The following is a 22,423-nucleotide window of genomic DNA, read 5'->3' as shown; positions in this document are numbered from 1 at the left end:
GTCTGGCCTGCAGTTAGACCTTTGGACTGTATGATTGAAAACATGTTCAGAGGTGATTCCATTTTCAGACCATTTTTAATCCAGTGAGAAAAAGCCAGTGTTCCAGGATAAGGAGGCATTGTGAACAACAGAGAAGGAGAAATGGATAATAGCAACAGAAAATGTTCTGTAACAGGTAGAAATAAAGGCAGAGTGATAACTCCTTGAAGCTTTTCAGATGAGATTTCCTTTTTTACAATAAAATGTTTTTACAAGGAAATGGAGAATATGTCAAATTGCACTGAGCCACTGAGACAATGTCTATGTTGACAGGAAAAAGAGATTTTCTTCCAAACAGGAATGCAGTGAATATGATTTTCTTATTAATCTGAATTAAAATGATTGTGTTTGGAAGAACAGACATTTTCTTTTCAGTGTTTTCCACTGAGTCAGTCAGCAGGTCTCTTGAGACTCCTGGTGCTTAGTCCTGCTGCAGCATTCCTTCTTAAGGTGAGCTCTGGCTGAAAAGCTGCAATGTAACTTTTAATTCATGTCTTTAAGTAAATGTCTGTTTATACATACTTAGGTAAACAGCATCATTCCAGTCACCTGTGTCAAGTAATTCATAAATTGTCTGTCACTACTAAATACTCACATTGCACCTTTACCACACAGGGTTAACACAGTCATGTCATAGGTCTTCAGTGTTAAGGCTGCTGGAGCATAATTATGTGCCCCAAAGCTGCTTCCAGAGATTACAGGGTATGAATTCATATTTTAAACCTTGTAAAAACAGACTTTCATTATTTGTAAATTTTGATATCCTCAGTTACAAAGGCATGTTAGGTTTCTAAAATATGTCAGAATGGAAATGCAACACATCTAAGAATTACAGATTAGTGACCATGAAAAGAGTTGGAAAAAAATGCAAGTATTTTCTGCATCATGATTGCTTTGAGAAAGTGTGCTTTGGATAATAAAGTTCCAATTTTTATAATAAGATCAGATTTATCTTTCAGGAAGAGATTCCATAACTCTGTCCCGAAAGCCTCACTGGCTTAGGAGTATTTGTAGGGGCTTTCACTTCACTTTTTGAAGTAGGTTTTTAGCATCTGACAGGCAGCTAGAGTGAATATAGAAAGTTATTTCTTAATTGTAAGTCAAATGTATTTGGATTGTTTGGGGGTTTTTTTGAACAACACATCTTAATGAAAAATAGAAAACCCTGAAACAAAGTTTTCCAAAAGCAAGAATTTTCCCACTTATTTCACAAAAAGATAAGAGTTAATATAACTGAATCATAAAGGTTGTACAAATATTTCCTGAACTCTTGGTAGACCATTTTGCTGCTCTAGCAATGAGCTTTCAATTATTCATCAATTTGAGAAAAATTGAGGTTTATATGTGTAAGGAGGTGCTCAACCTGCAGAGGGCTGAGACCAGCTGCAGATAGTTAGCAGGTAAGGGTCTGCCTGGCTGGAAGCCTGGGGCCAGTTGTAATTGATTATCAGTATTTGAGGGGAGAGCTACAGAGAAAAAGTTAAGAGCACAAGGGGCAGGGAGCAAAGGCAAAAGAAGTGAAGAGGGTGGTGCATTGAGTGAGAAGCAGAGTTTGGGTTGCTTCCTCTAGGTCTGTAGAAAGACCACAGCTTTTTGATTTGTTTGTATGCTTGCTGATTTTGTTTGGGAACAAGGTTGCACATGTAAAAATAAATTGACAGGAAACCTGAACATGGAACTGCCTGGCTTTTCAAGAAGAAGCTGGGCAAGTGACTTGCTTATGATATGACAACTAATTTCTAGAAAGAAGTAGACTATCCCTACCATATCACTCTGTGGAACTGAGCTTCCAGTCATTCGGGTTCTGAATACCCATGCTAGCATTAACGGAGAAGTAAAGTCTTGCACATAGAAAGTTAGTGCAGTCTTTGGCAAGCTTACAAAGTAAGTATTAAGTCAGCGTAGGATTAAGCTCAACCACATTAGAGGTGTACAAAGCTCTTGTGCTTGCCATACTGTATGAATGGGAAACAGAACGTGACACAAACCCAACAATGTTTTGAGGGGGTTAATGAGATATCACACATATCCTGAGTTTGTTTTACTGATGTGGCAGGTATAGTCTCTGTTTATAGGTAGGGTAAAGCTGTGTCCATTCTTATCATCCTTGTATTTTTAAATACATTGTAGTACTTGATATAAAATGTATTTATTATAAGAGGGCCAGAATTGTGCAATATGATAATGACTTTCAAATTATAATGTGTTTCCCTGGCACCTGACAGGCTCAAAACATAAATGGCTTAAGAGCAGTGATTGCCAAGAATTAGGCTTTGACAAGAGTGTGCTTGCTCTCAAATAGGCCCTTCCAGACAACAATGACAAATTCTCCATTTAAAAGGAGAAACCTAACATGAGTAGTGCCTGGGAACATCTTTAGGATATTGGCTTAGCACTTTCCATGCCTGAAAAGCCTGTGACTAGGGCTAGGGACAAACATTACACACAATTGTTTAAGTGATCAGAGACTGGTTTAAACCTGTAACAGAACAGATGTTCAGTGCACATACACTAGTTTGAAAATGACTGAAACTGGTTTGAGATAAACCTGGTTGAATGTAATATCAGACTTAGATGATTTAGCTCAAACCAGTTTATGCAATGTCTGCCCCAGACCCTTTGCTAGTTTAAGATAAACCAGATCCCCACCCCCCAGCATCCCGGCATGCTCTCTGGGCTGGGCAGGGCTCTCTGCTTCACAGCAGAGCTGGCCCCTCCCCTCTTCTCCCTGGCTGCAACTCCACCAGAGAGTTGCAGGCACAGCAGGGTCTGTCTGGCTTCCCCCTGCCCTACCCCCCCTCGCTGCTCAAGCAGGAAGTCCCTCCCCCTTCCTATCTCCCACAGCAGCGACCCCAGCCCCAAAGACCCTAGGCATGTGGTATGCTAGTGAATGTAGATGTTTGTGTGTCTCCAATTTCACCAGGGATAGGCAGACAAACCAGTGACCACTTAGGGCTATTTGGGCCTAATCAACAGGGCAGCTGGTAAACTGTTTAAGCAGAGTTTGAAATAATGGAGAGAGGCTATTGTTTTGCTGATGGGATGATAAACACTGTTATCAGATCCCTGTTGGCTTGCTTACCTGTCAGTTTGCTGCAAACAGTATAAGGAAGCAGGGAGAGGGAGACTGAAAAGCTCCGTATTATCAACAGATGCATGCACTGCACCCCCTACCCCTTGCCTCAGAGTTCTAGCAGGGGGCTGGGGTCTAGCAACACTCCCACCCCTTGAGCAGCAAGCAGGGAAAAGCCTGTGATGGTGCAGGCAGACCACCCTAATCAGAGTATCTTGCCATGCCCCCCTCAGCTCAGTATTGTACAAGGGAAGGGAGGTCTGCTCTAGTGCCCCACAGCTTCTAGCCTGAGCCACAGCAGGCATGTGCCTGAATTTCCTCAGTCCAGAGAGAATGTCTGTCTGGTTACATACCAGTTCAGCCTAGCCAGGTTGGACTAACCTGCAAAGATTGAATCAATTCAGGCTCAGGCTTTTTGAATGTCTGTCCTTAGCATAGGAGTTGCTGAGTCTGGCTCTCTAATAGCAGTTTAGGCTCTTCTGCTCTTGGATTGGATCCCACCCTCCTGGATGGGTCTGTACTACCCTAGCTCACCCCATTTTTCTATTCACTTGCTCCCTGCACCCCCACCAGTGATTTACCTCTGCCTCCAGGACAGCTTCCTGCTCAGTGTCCTGCAGCCCTCCCAGAAGCTCCTGGCTCATTCTTTCCTGCCCCAACCTCTGCAGCATTCCTGGTAGCTCCCTACTTACCCACCGCTGGATATCCTACTTACCTGTGGCTACCCAGCTCTGCATTCTGGAGCAGAAGAGTTTGGAAAGACAGATCATCCATGTGGGGAAGGGAGAGTACTGGGAGTGTGCATCCTGGGATAGCAGAGGACTACTAATGATTGGTATTGGCCCCCTAGAGCAGCCTGGCAGTACCACAGCTACCTAACACTAACTGGAAATACTCCTTACCCAAAGAGGAGTATCTATGTGGTGCTCAGAAAACACTTAGCATGAGTTTTCCCACTTACACATGCATGCTTATGTTTTGATGTAGTATGATCTAAGGTCATTCCCAAAGGGTGTGCCAGAGCACACTATTGTGCCATGAGTGCAAGAGAAGTGTGCTGCAAGGTCCCTATGTGAGGAGGTAAATGCTCTCCTCTCTTGTTTCAGGGTTGTTGGTTGTAGCCATATTGGTAGGGGTATAGGCAGACAAGGTTCTCAATAGGTGGAAAATTTGTTTTTTACAAGCTTTCAGGCACAAACACCCTTCTTCAGGCATTGGAGAACCTTGTCTGCCTACCTCCTCACTCATTGGCACTCTCCAGCAGTGCCTGTGCCTGCTCCTCTGGAAACTGCTATCACTGCTGCTGCTCCCTTCTCCTGCCTTTCCCTGCCCCCAGACAGCTCTTGTGCTGCCCTCCTGCCATGCTCCTAGCAGTGCACTCTGCAAGCAGGTGGGTGGGCAGAGGCACAGATGGAACAATGCTTTGCAGCCTGGCTCATCCTTGTGTGAGACCAGGCCTATAGGAACAGCCTTAGCAGCAAGTCCTTGATCTGAGTACAACCAGCTGGTTCACTCTTTTGAGCTCTCAGCTTTAAAAAGCCAACAATGGAACACCAGGGTTAGTAAAGTTACACAACTTTTTACCAGAAACAATGTGCTTTTGGGTGGGAAAAGTGTGCAAGGTGAAGGACACATTAGCAACAGCAGCAGAGCAGTGTACACAAAGCAGTGCTACAAATGTGATGACACTGAATTTGACAAGACCACCAGACCAACCAGTGATGACAATTCTCTTGCTTAATGCTGTGCTTATATCAAAGTATTTTGTGAAATGAGAATCATACTGTGTATATTAAATTCAATTAAAAAACCCACATCTTTATAGAATATGCACCCAACTCCATTACTTGTTATAGTAGGAGTAACTAAAACTGTGGTTTTCAACCTTTTTAGATGCAAAGCACTCCTGGATAGACTCAAGGAACCCCTTGGAAAATGCCAGCTCTTAGTTTTCACCTTTTTTTTTTGGCCTACAGAAAAAAAATAGAGTAGATTTTTTTCTATTGCAAAGAACTCAGAAACACCATGACTATGGATTTTTATTTGAAATCTCTGAGTTTATGTTGTGAATCATGTTTGTTAACCTAACACTGCTGACATTGTATAACACCCTTGTAAGACTCTCAAACACCCCACCCAAGGTACTGTGCGACCTTGGTTGAGAATTGCTGAACTGAAGATTCAGGGAGAACATGCACCTTCTGTACATCTTTAATTGTCTCTCATACTTTCCAAATTCAGTTGTGTTCACCTCTGTGACATTCTTCATAGAGTTCCTAGGTCAGCTCTGTAATGATTCTGCCACTTCATCTCTAGTCCTCATGTTAAGTATGTTTTACTTAGCACCAGGGCATACCCTTGCTTCTGTGAGGAGTTGCAGATTGGGGCATATTCTTAGGCTTGCTGACTATTTAGATTCCTATAATGATGCCCATGCACATAGTATCTGAACACCTCCTACAAAGGCACAGGAATGAAACTGGCAAATTAACATGAGGGTGTTGAGGGCAGGGAAGGAGCATGCTGAACTGCTGAGAGTGAACAATGAAGCAGGGAGGAGGAGGGAACTGATACAGGGGAAAGCAACAGGAGAACTGATGGTGGGGAAGAGGAACAATGTGAGAGGTGATAATGAGGAAAGAAGTAGGAGGTACAGCAGATATGGGAGACTACTAGAATGGAGAGGGGGTAAGCAGCGGTTGAGCTGTCCATTTTGCAGGTATGCAGAGGAGGGAGTAGTGTTTCCCTGTATTCAGCTCTAAATAGATATTTGAAAAATGATTAGATCAAAGCCACGTGTCTGATTATGAGGGAGGGTGGTCAAGCATTGGAACAGATTACCTGGAGGAATTGTGGAATCTCCATCCTTGGAAGTTTTCAAGCGCAGATTGGACAGACACTTGGCTGGGATGGTTTAGTCTAGGATGATCCTTTCTTGAGCAATGGGCTAAAGTAGAAGACCTTGTAAAGTCACTTCCAGCCCTATTTACCTATAATTCCATGCCTGTTCTGTGTCCACATCTATGTGCTATAGATACCAGGGAGACAAGCTCCTAACAAATACCAAAGACAGAATGATAAGCCATCAGACTTAATTTAGTCATCAGTTTTCACATGCACTCATACAGTCAAGGGCAACACTTAGCTCTGCGAGTTTGGCATTATCCATTGCCTTTTCTGTAGTGAGACTATACTGCCACTGAATGACAGAAAGCCACTAGTACATCCTGATGTGAACAACAACCACCATCTCATGCCTACAGGTTACATGTTGTAGTTGTTTTCCTTAGATTTTTTTTAGCATTGTGTGTTGCCATAGCTGTGTAAGTCCTTCCTCTGGAGTCCTAGCTGGAACTATAATAGACAGATAATCATGAACACATCAGGCTGCTGCTTCATTCAGCACCTAACACAATACTTTACCATTGTGATGTGCATAATATATGAACTGGAACTTAAAATTCCCAAAATACCTAGCATGAAGACAAAAAAGAAGATGTATTGAATTTTAGATTCTATTAATAATAATCATGATCCCTTTGGAATATATGAAATCATTCAAAGATATATTTGAAAATGTATCCCAAACTAATAAAATATTGTTTTTTAATTCTAAAGAAACTCTAAAAAAATGTATCTCTACATCAAAAACTTTTACTGAATGGGTGAAATTTCAACAGCAATAGATTTGTTTATGGGAAATGCACATATATCTGAAAATACAGAGATATAATTCAAATGCTGCTACACTCTTACCTACAGTGCCATCTGCTGAAAAGTAGAAAGCTGAAGCCTACAAAGTCATGCATTTGCAATTCACTTTCAATAGGAGACTTGAGAATTCTCGCTTCAGCTTGACTGATTTTCAATATCACAAGTAATTTTACAGTCCAAGTTCAAGACTGCACTTGAGCACATGCAAGTCCGTATCTCATCAGAATTGCGCTTAAGTGCAGGTTTAATTCTAAACTGTATCAGCTTCAGTAGGATTTTAGCATGCAATTTGTCCTTTAGGGGGATGTTTCTAAATCAGGATCTATCAAGTGATTAGTCTTGAGACCCAAATGACTTATTTAGTTCATCTACATTTGCTATGCAACATCCTGATGCACGTTCACCATCAGGAATAGAATTCCTATTGTAGGATTGGTCATGGCCAGATAACATGGTTTAGAAGCTCTTGCATACTGCCTATACTAATATTTAAAATACGTACCTTACTTAAATTAGCCTATACAAATTTCCTAGTGTAGACAAATCCTTTTGCATATGCTTGACTTCCAGGACAGGAATAATCCTATTTATTTTACTCCACTTATTTTATCCTTTAAAAGATTCTTGTCGTATTAACTCCTGGACTGAGTTTCAGATTGGACCTTTGTTACAGCTGACTGTTTGCATTGCCTGTCAGTGGTAAATCGCTTCTTTAACTGCTTTGTATTTGTTACATGACATGTTGCGGTAAAAACAGACTTCTATTTACTTGGTCCACTGTAGATCAGATTTTCAGAGAAGCCCCAATAAGATCTGGTATACTAATTTGAACAGTTATCAAGGATCTTGATTTGAACTCCAAAAATATTATTCGATGTGTCCATATTTATGCTTCATTAGAATGGAAAAGGTCTGATTTTAATTAATCTGAATAACCAGTTCTAATGTGAACCCAGCCTATATTGTATTTAGATAAGTCTTGCACACAATATATGGAGCAGCATCTGAGGCTTATTTATGTTCTGGTGCCCAAATACCAATTACAAGCACATGAATGGGCATAACTTCTAAACAAGCTGAGCTGTAAGCCTGAATGTTACTAGTTGCCTTGTAGACCTCAGCTCTACCAAACACTTAAACCCCTTCCTAGTCCAAAGGACTTAAGCACCTGTTTCTGCCTGTTGCTGTATAAAGGCCTTAGTTCGTAAACCATTTTGTAGAGAGGCCATGTGTTTCCCTGTGTATTATCCTGGTAAATAATACTATAATAACATAGATAATAATAATAATAATAATGGGTGGTTGGATAACCCTAATCTAAATAGTTCAAATTTCTTTCAACGGCCCCTGAATATTATTGTAAATAATGCTAAAAAATGGGTGAGGAAAAAGGGGGGAAGTTTCCAAAGGATTTTAAAGGCCTAATGATTCTGATGGCCACTTCTGTGCTTTTGACAATCTACCAGGTGTCCCTCTACATCTTTAGGTAAATACAGTGAAAATCCAACCCAAAGATATTTTATAAGTCCCATCTTAAGAAGAATGACTGAATTTTGCTAAAAACTGCATTGTTTTCAGTGTATAAGAGGAGGTGAGGTGCAGCACAGACACAAGGGAACTTGTCTTATTAATCCACATTCTATGCATGAGGGGTAGCAGGAATGTTAATTATATCCTGAAGTAGTAAGTAATCAGTTGAATAAATTAAAAGGGCCCTGCCTGGCCAGAAAACAAGTTTTGTTTTGTTTTGAAAAAAAACTGCTGCATATTCTGGGAAATACAAAAGCAGTAAAGTGATCAAGCTATTGCCTCCCCTTCTTTATTTTTTTAAAGGAATTATATCCACAGGTTTCATATTGAAACATGTGCTAACTACTATACTGCTATTACTATTACTATTACTCTGTTACTAATAACAGATGTCTAGCTAACTATTTTGGCTCAAAAAACTTGAGAAAATTGTAGATGTAACTGATGGGCTGAGGGGTGGGGGAGGAAGAATTGCTCTAGCAAATTTAAAACATGCAATTCTGAGATCTCACAGAACATAATACCTTTTAAAGGTTGCTCATTGGGGAAGTGGGAGGAATGAATAATGGCTTCTGGTAGTTTCAGACTTTAAAATATCCTACTTATTTATCTTGAAATATTCCTGATTTCATTTTTTCCTATAAGAAACCAAACACAAAAAGTGTGTGTGTGTGTTTGTTTTATATGTCATCCTTCCCAATAAAGGCACAGGGCAGCTTACAATAAAAAAACAAAATAAATTAGAAAACAGGAGAACAAAACAACTTAAAGGGGAACTAGAATATCAACATAAAAGCAGATTCCCTAAACAATATCTAAGCCTAGCTTTGTTTGCTAAATACTTGCCCAAATAGGAACATCTTACAGCACTTGCCAAAGATGCTTGAGCTCAGGCTCTGGTGGGCCTCAAGAGGGATTTCCAGATCTGAAAAGTGACTTCTGAAAACAGAATCTCAGATGTTTTCACCAGGGATCCTGGTTTTCTCTGATTTAAAAAAATCCCCAATTTTCAATTAAAAAAAAAAGTAACCCCATAGCCACATTTTCCCATGATTTAAAATGAAACACCACATTTTTCCATGATGTGTATATATAGCGGTGTTTCATTTTAAATCTTGGGAAAATGTGGATTTGGAGCTCCTTTTTTAAAACTGAAAATTGGAGATTTTTTTTAAATCCGAGAAAACCAGGATCCCTGTTTTTCACCAAGTTGATGATGTGCTGATGTTACTCCTAGAGGTTGCTCTTAGCTGGCCTTAGGGATTGGGATGGGGCAAAAGGGAGAAGGCAGTTTTTTAGGCAGTCCAGATTGTTTGGGGCCTTACAGGAGAAAACTAGCAACTTGAGTTGTGCCTGGAAAGCTATTGGGAGCCACAGCAGACTCGAGAGCACTGGAGTTATGTGTTCAGACAACTCACCTCTATCCAGAAGTTGGGCTGAGGCATTCTGAACCAGCTGCAACTTCAGGACAGTCTTCAAGGGCAGCCCTATGTAGAGCACATTGACATAGTCTAGCTTCAAGGTAACAAAAGCATGGAGGATAGTGACCAGCTGCAAATGCGAAAGGGTCACAGAACTATACTGGGAAAATAAACAATTTTACATTCTTAAAGGATAAAGTGTTTCAGATCCATTTTTTACTAATGGAAATAGGTGTATCAGCAGTGCTCTAGTGCTAAAATATATAGCTTAAAATATATTTTCTGTGTTTCATGTTCTTCAGGGATTTAAAGTAAATAAAATTACAGAATACAAAATCATGATTATAGATTTTTCTTATAGCAATAAAGTTCAGAAGCCACAAATGTATAGAAAATACCACATGAAGTATTTTGATCAAAATCCTTTGTTTGCAAACTATTACAAACGGTTTTGTTTGAAACTATTTTGCAATTCATATTACACTTGCATGCTGTACTACACCCAATGCAGAGAGCAAAATATGTAAATACTTATACAGAAGTCACAATCAGTGGGTTGAAAAGATAAAGAAGCTTGGTTCTCACATTCACCATCTAAAAAAAAAAATCAATCAAAATTGGTGCAAAATAAATCCTTCTGGTACTGTATTAACTTGTGTATGTAAAATATATATATTTTTAAATGATATGAAAAATATAAAGTTTTATCAACAATAGTAAATCATTCACACTGCACTTCCTATATTGTTCAGGTTATAGACACTTTATGTGACTGTTACTAACCCAAGATAAATATTTTAACAGAAAAAAGTATAGAATATCAAAACATTGTATCAGCATGTAATTACTTCACTTAACACTGGTATTGGAAACCTATATTTTAATTGTATCTTTAGACTTAATTCTCTACTGATACCATGGTGGCCTGCTAATAGGCCATGCTGACCAGAAGAGGCAGGGTCCAAGCCTAAATAAGGTTGCCCTCAGGCTGGATGGGCAGTCTAGCCTTGACTGGGGAAAAGGCTGAAATGATAAGAACAATATGACATGGCTACACAGACATGATATGGTGGGTCCCAAAAAAGCAGGGACAGATGGTGAATCTTTTATGCTTGACTGTTCCTGCTCCACTTCATAAGGAGTTTTGTACTTAGTAAGAGTACTCCTGGGAGAAATTGTTCAGCAGTACGTGTAATGAGTTTGCAATCCACCCTGTAATTAACAGTAAGATCATCAAACAGGACAAGAATTTGTTTTTGGTTTTTTTGAAGATTAATGTTGGTCTATGTTGAGGGCCTGGTTGTAGTATTTTGGATTTTTAGAGAGCCCACAGCCCCATTGTGGAGCCTAATTCCCAGCTATGCTGTTGCTACTGAAGGGCCCAGGCCAGACTAAGTGGGCCTAGGGCTCCAGGGATTAGCTAAAAGAAAATAAGCCTTGCCCAAGAGGGTCAGGGCCTGGACAAGTATAAAAAAGGGAAAGCCCAGTCATCCTGTCCCAGCGTGTGGGGCTCTGGTTTCACTTCCAGCACTGGCTGTCTTCCACCCAAACCACCCTCCTGGCGCAGGGAGCTGAGTGGGTGGAAGGCAGCCAGGAGCTGTGGCTGGAGCCCCACATGCTGGGGCAGAAGCTGTTTGGCTGAAGCTCCCGGCTGCCTTCCACCTGCTCTGGCCGCCTGCACTGGGTTGGCGGAGTGGGTGGAAGACAGAACTGGAGATGGAGCCCTGTGTGCTGGGGCAGGAGCTGCCTAGCTGAAGCTTCCTCCTGGCCCAGAGTGATGCAGGAGGAGCTGTCACTGGAGGTGAGGGGGAACCAAGCAGCAGCCATGCTGGGAGTAGCCCTGCTAAAAGCCATACACTCTGGATGGGGCCAAGCCAGCAGGCACAGGCTAGACCACAATGTGCAAAGTGCCACAAAAAGAGCTGTGAACCACACTGGCCTGGCAAGCTCTGCTGCATGTACCCCCTGCTCTCTCCTCCCTCCCCTTACCTCCAGCTGGTTCCTGGGATTTAGCACCCAATCAGCCCTGCCCCCACACTCTCCTTCACAAGGCAGGGGCTGCCCAGTAACCCCACCCCATGAACCTGGCCTCACCTGCCTGTCTCATTCCTGAAGACAACTCCCCAGCCACCCGCCCATGGCCCCATCCTACATAGGGGCTAGAGATAGAAGTTACATATAAACTGGTGTAAGTGATCAGAAACTGGTTCAAATCTGTAACACAACAGAAGTTCGGTGCACATAAACCCCTTTCAAAATGGCTGAAACCGGTTTAAGATAAACCTGGATGGATGTAGTATCACACTTAACTGATTGAGGATAAATCATTTTATTGAACCTCTGTCCTAGATCCCCTCCAGATTCAAGTTAATTCACAGTCCCCCAGCATCCCAGGATGCTTTGCACCTCCTGCACAACCCCGCCGACTAATAAGTCAGCACGGTGGGGGGGAGTGGGGAGCAGGCTAGCCTTAGCCCAAGCTGCATGCTCCAGCCTAGCAGGGAGGCATGATCTAGTGCCCACCCCCTCCCCACCCCCCAACTTCTGGCCTAGGCCACTGCAGGCAAGTGGCTGCATTTCCTGAATCAAAAGTGAATGTCTGGTCACTTATCGGTTCAATCTAAGCAGCTTAGACTAACCTATGAAGGCTGAATCAATTCAGCCACAGGCTTTTTGACTGCCTGTACTTAGCCAGGGAATTTTGGTGAATTGTTGCAGTGGGAGGGGAGGAGGGGTGCTGACTCGGCCTGTGACAACACATAAAAACTCCCTATGTGGCCCCCTGACCTAAATAATTGCCCACCCCTGGCCTATGGGATGGGGGTAGAGGGGAAGGTTAACTGGCCACTGGGGTTTATGACCTCCTAGCAAGGCTAAGCATCACTTAGCATCACTAGGATTGTGAAGCTTAAAGACTGTCAGCTTTGTTCGTACACATTGCAGGTTCCTTGAATCACTGTTGATTGCATAATTAGGTCTGCAGGCATATTCAGTGTTATTCAGTGCTGCTGCAGACCCCAGAGCCAACTTGCTTACAGAGTTTTTCTGTATATCCCAGAACATTTCTTAAACTCTGGGACAAGTTCTGCTCTGAGCTGCATTTCTTCAATCCTGTTGACTTCAGTGGGGTTGGACAACTCAGTGTGTAGTCCCAAAATCAGATTCTCAGATTCCATGCAACAATTTTAGACTAATAAGTCAGCAAAAAGTTCAGCAAAATATCCTCTTTGTCTGCTTTGGACTATGGGCAGTAAAACTGTGCTTAAAAGACTCATAACCATATTAAAGAAATTACAGCTTTGTTACTGTTCCAAACTTTACAGCTTCATGAAGTCCTTAGTGCTACCTGTAGACCTACTGTAGAATGAGTGTGCTGCATTCTCACATTTTGAACCAATCCAAGTGATAGATACTATACCAAAGAAATGTCAAGTGCCTGCTTCTCTCTATAGGAATCTCCACAGCCAGAGCTCTGAAGCATTTTCTTCCTCCTCTCTAGTGTGGCTTGCCAGTGCCCCTGCCTTGTCAGTGTGGCTTTACTGGTATTTGACTAACACAGTGGTTTTCAACCTTTTTTCAATTCTGGACCCTTAAAAAATTTTGAATGAAGGTGCAGACCCCTTTGAATTGTAAGTGTGGGTATTCACATACTTTTGATTGATCATAGTCATCTTTCACAGACCTCTTACACATAACCTGTGGACACCCAGGGAACTGTGGACCACAGGTTGGAAACCACTGGACTAGCATATTTGCATTTTGCACCTTTGCCACCAGGGCTGGTAGAAGGCACGGTGAAGGAGTTCTTCTAGAACAGTGTTTTTTAAACCTTTTTATCCTCAAGATACCTTCCATAGCTCTTCTGAATTTAGCAGCACCTATGGTATAAGGCTAAGATTTACTGAGCTGGAATCTAAATTCAGAAAACTTATGGAGGATGGCCTGGAAGCTAAAAAGGTTGAGAAATGCTGATTTAACTGGTGCCAGGGTACAGCAGCAGAGCAGGACTTCACCCTGATGTGTACTTATCTTTCTGCCACTTGCCCCTCCTCCCCATTCCCTGCACCACCTTGAGGAGGCAAGGGTGGTCCTTGAGGCTGCTCCTTTGGCACTGGACATATCAGCAACTGGAGTTGTGTGCCCATTGGACCTTCCCACTGGCCCTGGAAGCATGAGAGAAGCCACAGTGGGCTGAGTTGGGCTGAAAAGCATGACTCAAACTATGCATTTGCCCATCCATGGACAATGCAGCACACTGCTCCATGTGTGGGTGGGAGCAAGGTATGCCAAAGAGCACGAGAGGGCAGTTGTGGCAATAATCCCCAGAGGAGCAGCTGGGGAAGGCTCTGCTAAATGATGGAGGTGGGGTAGGAAGGAAAGTGCTTTATGCCTCATACATAGGCTGGGAACTGTGGTCCCCCTCAAGGGATCTCACAGTATCTGGTTGAGAATTACCATTCTAGAAAGAACATCCTTCCTTACTCCTTGGATGTGCACTGTTACAATGAAGAGAGGCACTTATTTGTCTAGGAATGCATGCTGCAGGTGAACTGTTTCCTTTATTGTGTTTAGGGAGATTTTGTTTGTTTTGTCCTCTGAATACTCCCTTTTGATGTGGAAAAGATGTAGTGCACTATCAGAAGTAGATTGAGTGGAGATTTTTATAACATGGTTTGGAAATCATTAGAAGTATTTATTTCTTTTCTGTTCAGCTTGCCTATTTCTTTAGCAGGAGGGAGGACTCCAAGAGGCTGGGTATAGTCTCTAAGCAGTTAGACTGGCTGTGTCTGAGAGTCATTGGTCTCTGAGCTCTCAAAGTGATTAGGGATTTTATTGCTTTGAATTACATTCTTCATGGTTCATTTGCTACACTGCATAAGCATGAAATATGAATTATAACAAAGCCAAGGTTTGGAAATTTTAAAGGGAATTTTAAATGGAGGTATAGGTCTTCCAGGGAAAAAGCCTTTCAATTTTTGATAAAAGCTGAGTTATACTTTTGGACAACAACATAAAAGTAGGAATTTTTACAGCTTTTTTTTTAATGCAAAGGTCATGAGCATTCACCCTGTGCACACAAATGCACACAGCACATCAAAATTAAGCTACAGCCATATTCTGCTTCACTTCACTAGTGCAACAGGAGAATTCGGCCCAGAGATTGTAGAAAATTCATTTTATAATGCTAGCTTTAGATTCTGAGATTAAGCACTACAGGGAGGAAAGAGATCTCAAAAGAAATTGCATATCTGTAGTTCTACTAAAACTTCTTTATTTTCTAACCCACGGGGCTATTCCATTTGGCACCTGGTGCTCACGGGCAAAGGTAACTAAACAGAAATCTAGCATTAAATATCTTGAGCAATGGCAATTCTAAAGCATTCCTCATCGACTCGTTCAATTGCCAAACTCTTTTGACATTTTAAGGGCCAGATTTTCACCTGTGCTAAGGCTGGATTTTGTATAAGTGAGGTGAGTGAGAAGAAAGGTGGTTTTAGCTCATCTTTTTCCTCCCACAGTCTTGAGCTGGAAGGACTCCAAAATACCCTAGCTGGAGTTATGGCAGCTGATGATTATCTTTTAATTATGCCAGCTACAGCCAGCCCAAGATCAACAAAATACAATAGACTGTTGTCCTGCCCCAGCCATTTCTTCTCCTGGTCCTTATGTAGAGTAAAGGGGAAACAGGTGACACAGATCTGACTTACCTTTTAGGACTATATGGCTGCCACCAGTGCCATAGCAAGGTGGAGGTGGGAAGTGAGTGGGGCAACCACCCTAGGCACTGAAGCGAACGGGTGCTGCCTAGTTGGGGCACGGCACAGGACAGAGCCATGAGTGGTTTGTTTGGGGAGGATGGGGGAAGGGTGGCTCCCGCTGCTATGTGCACTCCTGGGCAAGCATGGGGATGGATGTGGCACCCCCTGGATCTGTGTGCAAGACGAGAGCAGGCTGCCGCTTTGGGCTTTGCCCTGGGTGCCTAACTTCCTTGCCATGGTACTGGCTGCCACTTCAGGGCAATCAGGAGTGTGAAATACCTGTATGTAAAACTAAAAATCAATTACATGGGACTGGTAAGCCCTCCAGGCATCACATATTGCATTGCTCCTTCCCCTCACCTCCAAATCACTCATTATAAATAGGGACCTACTTAATTCACGATTTCACAGATTTTGCAGAAACTGCAAAATCTGGGGTTGTCCATGAAGTCCACAAAGCCAATAAATAAAAATAAAATGCTGGCTCCCCCGCAGTTCTCACTGCTGTGGGGGGAAGGTACTGGCTGACAGGGTAGCATGAAGGGCAACAGAAAAGATGGCCACTTCCCTCTTGTGCCTCCTCCCCTCGCCCACGGGGGTCTCTCTGCCAATCAGTGCTGCATGAACGGCAGCCAACAATCGAGATGGTGGTTGCTACCTGTCCCTTCTCCCCCCCACCCCGGGCATCTCTGCTATTCAGCACCCAGGGATGCGGCCACTGCAAAACAACCATGGAATTAGAACTTAATGCCTTGACCAACCCACAAAAATAGGTAAGTACCCCCACAATTTAGGGAGACCCCTAACTATAAAGCATGCTGGGCTGGGTGCTCATTCTTACAGTCACAGCACTTCAACACCTAAAAGATGACTGTTCGACCTGGAATGCTAGGGCACCGTCCATCTGGATACTTCTAATTGGTGACAATTGTGAGCTGGTTGCCAGTCAATGACATGATGGAAGAAACAGTTCAATTGCTATTTGTGATCACACCCTTTGATTTGGGTCCAATTACCTTGTAGGGCACCCAGCATAGTATGGGTGATTAGCAAGTAAAGGGAAGTCACACAATGCTGCACTTGATACTCCAGCTTTCAATGAGCAAATATGAAAGTTTCTATGATAAAATATATTTGAAAAACATTTAGGTCATAAATATTAAATAAGTCAGGGCTGTCCAACTGGTGGCTTTCAGGCCACCTACAGCCCACAAGAGGCTAACATTCAGCCCTGGCCTCCCACCTGGCTGCCACTGTCCCTTACTTTTAGGGTCTTGGTGCTTCCCTTCTCTCCCCCAGCTTCTTTTTTCTGACCCAGCTGCAGAGTGCAAGATGGGGCAATGTGGCACAGCAATCAGTGCTGAGTAAGCCAATAACCTGGAGTGCCTGTGTAGTGCAGTGCCATGGGACAGACTGCAGGGACCACAGGTGAGGCGGGTCACTGTGCCATGTGGGGGCAGCAGGTGGGGGTGCCTGCCCCCATGCATACAGAGCAGAGGAATGAGAAAGCAGCCCACCCACACACATGCGGTGCAGCAAGGTGGGGGAGAGCCTACCTGCTCACTTGTGTGCACAGCGCAGCAAGGTGGAGGAATGCCTACCTATTTGCACATGCATGGCATGCAGACAAGGGGCCTCTGCGCCCCATTAGTGCAGTCCCTGCTAGTGCAGTCCATAGGGTGTGTGGCTTCCTGCCACTTATAAATTGGATAGCCCTGAGAAGTCATTTTAGATAATTTTAAGAAACTTATTTTCAAGGAACAACTGTAATGCATTAAGCGTACTTAGATACTTTCTGTATGTTTCTGTAGAGGATAGGAATCCATGAGATCCCACTAAACGCTGGGTTCTTTAGTTCAAACTGTAGATGCTCACGCTTTTAGCTCTGGATGTCCTAGATTCAGTCCCTAGCACATTTGCCATCATGGCAGCTGTCAAGTAAGTGAAGCCTTATCTCCTTAGCTGGGAGCTGTAGCAAATAATATCCTCTGTGGATTGGCACAGAGGGGCATCTGTAATATACATTCCACACTGTGTTACACTAACAGTGGGACAAATTCATTCCTGATCTCTTTTGCGCTGAAATCATTAATCAGATGACATGAGGTAGTAATTGGGTGCTAACCCCTAGCCTATCAATGTGACTTAAAATGCTGAAAGTTAACCACATGCTTAAGTATTTTATAATATTCGGCCTCAGCTCCACTTGTAGCATCTGTATGCATGAGCCAGTGAGATTTCAAGTTGAATATGCAGGGTTAGTATTAGGGAGAAAAAATCCCAGGCAAACTGAAATCTGAACTGCCCTTTATTTAAATAAGCTTTTCTCTCAACCTCTTTCTAAATAGCTATACAATTAATATTTATATTATAATCCAGAGTACACACTTATAGTCTTTTCCCATACAATTTATATTTTTACAGTACATTTCCATGTACAGTCCATCTTTTCATGCATGTTCCTAATACTAATACTTAATTTTTCCATAATGCTTTACATTTTCATAGCAGCATACAAGCAATTATCAATTTGAATCTGTGTCATTATAAATTAGGCCCACGTGTAGTTTTATCATACACATACAATTTCTCATTGGTCTGCTCCTCATCCTAAATGGCATCTTTAGAATTCTCTTCTTCTCAACATCTGCATTTCTCATTCAAATTAAATGGATCTTAAATCTATAAATAAGCACATCAACTCAGAATATTGTACTCAATTGCTGAGAGTTTGCTGCTGTTTGCCTAGCACTCATGCTGGGCTTTCATGCTGTTTGCATCAGCAAATCTCCTCTTTCGCAAATGGCATCTTGTATTCATTGTTAGCTGCTCAATTTGATTTTCTGGGGGTTTTTTAAGTTCTTGTCATGCTCTGACACATGGCTGGTAGAGTGAGTTTTTATATGTAGCATTGACCTGCTGCTATAACTGAAAATTATCCTTTGTAAATCACAGTTTAATTTTAAGTTATTTTTAGGATGCAGTGGTTAAAATTGTGGCTGACTAACTTGTTTGTCAATCCTGTTAAAAAAGGAAATTGAAGTTTAGCTCTGAAATAATAATAAGAACAAGGTGATATGGCTACACAGACAGAATATGGTGTTTCCCACTTCATAAGGAGTTTTAGACTTAGTAAGAATACTCTTGGGAGAAATTGTCCACTAAAATGAGTTATGAGTTTGCAACGCAGCCTGTAATTAACAGGTGCAGGAAGATTATGAAACAGGGCAGGACCTTTTTTTTTTTTTGGATGTTAATGTTGGTTGGTGTTGCAGGCTTGTAGTATTTTAGATTTTCTCTAAAGGTGAAGGTATCAAGTCACCATCCACCCCTTCAAAAACTTCCTTCTGAATTGGGTAACCTCTCTTGCTTGGCAAATCCAATTTGTTAATTAAGAATATTTTTCTGCTCTATTTGGCAGTGGTGAGACCTCACTTGGAGTGCTGTGTCCAGTTTTGGGCCCTGTGCTTCATGAAAGAGATAGGCATATTTGAAAGAGTCCAGCAGTGAGTTTCAAAAGTGGTAAGAGGTCCAGGAAACTGACTGAAGGCTGAAAGAACTAGGATTATTTAGTCTGGAGAAAAGAAGACTAAGGTAAGATTTGATAAATCTCCAACTATCTGAAGGGTGATAGCCTTTTCTTTGTAGCTGTAGGGGACAAGACTAGGAGCAATATCTGCAAACTGCAGCAGAGAAAACTTTAGGCTGGAAGTGACAGAATTTTCTGACTATGAGGGTGGTCAAGCATTGGAACAAGCTACCTAGAGAAGTTGTGGAATATTCATCCCTGGACATTTTCAAGACTAGGTTAAATAGACACTTGGCTGGGATGATGTAATCAGTTATGCACCTCCTACTGTGAACAAGGGATTGGAATAGGTGACCTCATTCCAGTCCTACTTTCCTATAATAATAGGAGCCTAAGAACAAATTCCAATAGTCTCTCTCTGAGTCTTTTTGTTCCAGACCCCAATCCCATTCTGAATTTTAGCATGGACTCTTATTAGCTCCCCCATGCTGCAAGCTTGGCTCATCACGTTTAGATTAGTCACAAATTGTCCTGGATTCTCAAATGTTCTTTTTCTATTCCATGTTGAGACCATATTGTTTATATGTTTCATTTTTATGTGGACTACAGTAGTTCTCAGATTTTGGTAATATGGGGTGCGTCTAGATGACATGCTTTACTACGCAGTAAAGCAAATCACAGTGTAGTAAGCATCACCATCTACATGTACAGACCCTTACTGTGCAGTAATTTGCTCTACTTGGCAGTTAATTTGCTACCTTCAAATGCAAGTATCACGTTAACTGCCAAGTAGTTACTGCACAGTAAGGCACATGTAGACAGCCATCAAGGAGCAAATTTGTTCCCAGTCAGCTGGGCAGCGGTGGGCAGGAGATTGCTCCCTGCTCCCAGGAGCTGCCTGCTGCTATGGCAGGCTCTGCCACCAGAGCCCAGGGGGGACAATATCCCCCTACCCCAGCATAGCACGAAGCTATGGTCACAGAGCAAGGGCTGAGAAATTGCTCCCTGTCCCTGGGATCTGCCTGCTGCCAGGGCAGGCTCTGCCACTGGAGCCCAGATAGGGACAATGTCCCCCTGCCCTGGCAGCAGGCAGAGATCACAGAGTCAGGGCTGGGAGCAAGGGGACATTGTCCCCACCCAGGCTTCTCTACCAGAGCCCACCACAACAACAGGCAGCTTCTGGGGGCAGGGAGCAATCTCCCAGTCTCCACTCTGTGGTTGTAGATCTGGGGCTGGGAGCTCCCTGCATGGGGAGAGTTCTCCGCTCAGCCTACAGTTGGCTGGGACCTGCTACAGATCCGTGCAGCCCAGAGTTGGCTGGGGACTGTCCTGTTTCAGGCAGTCCTCAGGCTGCTCCGGGCTGCATGTGCAGACTTCTCTGCATAGAAGGACTTCTCTCCAGGACTGGCCAGAAACAGTCTGTGGCAGGTTCCAGCTCTACAGCTTTTTTTCAAGCTCTATGTCCCTATTGGGCAATAGGGGCACAGGACTTGGAAAGAACTGTGGGGGAGGGGCTTTGCAGCTTTTTTCCCAGCACCATGCCCCAATCCACCTGTAGGACAGCTAGCAGCAAGCCCCTGGCTGAGCGAGGAATCCTGGGGCTCACTGTTAGCTGCTCCACCAGTTGACTGGGGCAAGGGGCTTGGACTTGACCCTCCCCTACAGGTCTTTCCAAGCCCTCTGCTACTGGTCGGCTGGGCTGAGAGCTTCTTGCTGCTGGGGCAGGGGGACATCCTCTCTGCCCAGGCTCCACTACAAGAGCCTGACCCCACAGTAGGCAGCTCCCAGGAGCAGGGAGCAATCTCCTAGCCCCCACCAGGAGACAGCTGTCTCTTGGCCCCATGCTCCCTGCCAGCCCCTAGGTGATACCCAGTGGGAGCCTAGAGCTCCACCTAACTGCTGCAGAGGGGCAGAACTGGGTGGGAACAGCCCTCTATGGGCTGCTCCCAGTGGGAGCAAATCTGTTCCCAAATTCACACGTGTAGAAGTCTGCCCAGGGTGGCTTTACTCTGGAGTTAACTACTCTGGAGTAAACCCATCCAGCCACATTTGCATGTATAGATACACCCATGATCTCATAGTTAGCTCCCATCTACAAGAGTTAAATTAAAACTACTGTATTTACTCAAATATATGATGACCCTGAATATGAGATGACCCCTAATAATGAGATTCTATATATGGAAAATTTATAAATTTGTTATAATTTTCCAGGTATAGAATCTAATTAGTGGAGGCTTGCTTTGAATTTGTTCCCCTCCCACTGCAACAGCAAGGAAAATAAATCTGGGGGGATCAGATAGGCCCCTTGCCCTCTGCCCCCAACTTCTTCCCCCTGCAGCTCCTTACTGTCAAACCCTGCTTTCCCTGAGCACATGCAAGTAAAGGGAAAATTTGAAAACAATGACTTTGAAATAAATATGCCTGTAGTAATGTACATATAGGCAAATTATTATGGGTTCGTCCAAAATTGGTTCATTTTACCTTTTTTGAAACTACTGCAAGGTTTAGTACAGGTACTCCATGAACACATTTCAAAGCAGCAGTTTTGTACCTATTTTTATATGGTATAAACTATGCATGATATTAATCCAAAGCCAAAAGTCTTATGATTTACCATATAGTTCATTGGGCTGGGTCCCAGCAAAGTCAACAGCATTTAGAGCCACGGTAACCCCATTGCTCAGCACTCCTCAGTATGTGTATGTACTCCAGACACCACCCTTCCCCTTCCCCCCCACCCGCCATAAAGCAACCATGTGCTAATTAGCGCCCCCATCATGACTGGAACCAAGTGTTCTTACCATGAGTCCTGGGATCCTCCAAAAAATTTTATGCAGATGAGGTACATAGTAACCTGGTCTGTCTTTAACTCATGAAAAGCAGGGCCACGCTAATCATATGCGATGGGCTAAGAAGGCGACAGAGGGTTTCTAGGTGAAATGTTTGGGCCCCATTTAGTGATGTTTGCCAGATATCTAAAGCTGGTGAAGAAAAAGTATAATTGGAAATAGGAAAGAAAGGCACAGCTTATCTGTGGGAGTGAAGAGGAGGTCAAAATGTATTCAATGTAGTGGCTCACCGTGACCTGAAAAAGAGTTTGCAGTGAGGGATCTGAGTGCAATGGACACTACTATGTATCTTATTCAGATGGGCTGCACTCTTCTGTCCTTGTGGTATGTTTGCCCAATATGGGTTATAAGTTTTATAGCCATGTTTAGTGATGGTTACATTTAATTAACTTCTAGTTGGCTTTCATTATTGAGCACATGCTGCATTTGGCAGCAGTTTAATGATAGACAATATATTTAATGAGGTTTCCTTAAATGCAAATGTAAGACAAGGAGTTTTTTTCCCC

General features: G+C 43.0%; 1 long non-coding RNA gene across 1 annotated transcript in view; it reads right to left on the bottom strand.

Annotated features, from left to right (window-relative positions):
- LOC109284117 (uncharacterized) overlaps positions 1-22,423 on the bottom strand; it is a 60,586-nt gene that overhangs the window by 13,930 nt on the left and 24,233 nt on the right. The window lies entirely within an intron of this gene.

The sequence above is a fragment of the Alligator mississippiensis genome, chromosome 1 (genome assembly GCF_030867095.1).
Source record: "Alligator mississippiensis isolate rAllMis1 chromosome 1, rAllMis1, whole genome shotgun sequence".
NCBI lineage: Eukaryota > Metazoa > Chordata > Crocodylia > Alligatoridae > Alligator > Alligator mississippiensis.
Note: the sequence above shows the minus strand (reverse complement) of the source record. Positions and strands in the feature narration are given on the sequence as shown.